Source organism: Bubalus kerabau, chromosome 5 (assembly GCF_029407905.1).
Source record: "Bubalus kerabau isolate K-KA32 ecotype Philippines breed swamp buffalo chromosome 5, PCC_UOA_SB_1v2, whole genome shotgun sequence".
Classification (NCBI taxonomy): domain Eukaryota; kingdom Metazoa; phylum Chordata; class Mammalia; order Artiodactyla; family Bovidae; genus Bubalus; species Bubalus kerabau.
The window spans coordinates 72,539,842-72,540,529 of record NC_073628.1 but is presented as its reverse complement, the minus strand read 5'-3'; the positions used below and the strand labels follow the sequence as shown (position 1 = coordinate 72,540,529).

Genomic DNA, 688 nt, shown 5'->3' with positions numbered 1-688 from the left:
TCTAATTTTCCGAGGACCACTTATTGAAGAGACTGTCTTTTCTCTATTGTCTATCCTTGACTCCGTTGTTAAGGTTAGGTGACCATAGGTGCATGGGTTTGTTTCTGGACTTCCTATCCTGTTGCATTGATATATCTTTCTAGTTTTGTGCCAGTACCATATAGTTTTGATTAGTGTAGCTTTGTAATATAGTCTGAACCAGGGAGCCTGATTCCTCCAGCCCTTTTTCTTTCTCAAGATTGCTCTGGCTATTCTTGGTCATCTGTGTTTCTGTACCAATTGTAAAAAAGTTCTAAACCTGTGAGAAATGCCATTGGTAATTTGATAGGGTTTTCTTTGAACGTGTAAATTGCTTTGAATAGTATAGCCATTTTCAGGAAAGTATGGAACATGTCACGAATTTGCATGTTATCCTTGCACAGGGGCTATACTAATCATCTCTGTACCATTTCAGTTTTAGTACATTTGCTGCTGAAGGGAGCACTTGATCTTCCTTTTAATTGTGTACATTTTCTCCCAGCATTTAAGGCACTGTATATTTTATATACAATATTCATATCTATTGATACAATTAAAAGGTGAAATAAAATAAATTATGATGATAAATTTAAACTGTTTTCATTATTTAAATTTTCTTCCTTGCAGAGAAAACAGCATCTTACCTTTTACAGAAAAGTTTCCTAAAGTT

General features: G+C 34.4%; 1 non-coding gene across 1 annotated transcript; it reads right to left on the bottom strand.

Moving 5' to 3' along the window:
• Positions 1-377: 377 nt before the first annotated feature.
• LOC129654349 (U6 spliceosomal RNA) lies at positions 378-484 on the bottom strand. The gene has a single exon (XR_008715436.1). It is a non-coding gene; the product is annotated as a U6 spliceosomal RNA (small nuclear RNA).
• Positions 485-688: the final 204 nt, after the last annotated feature.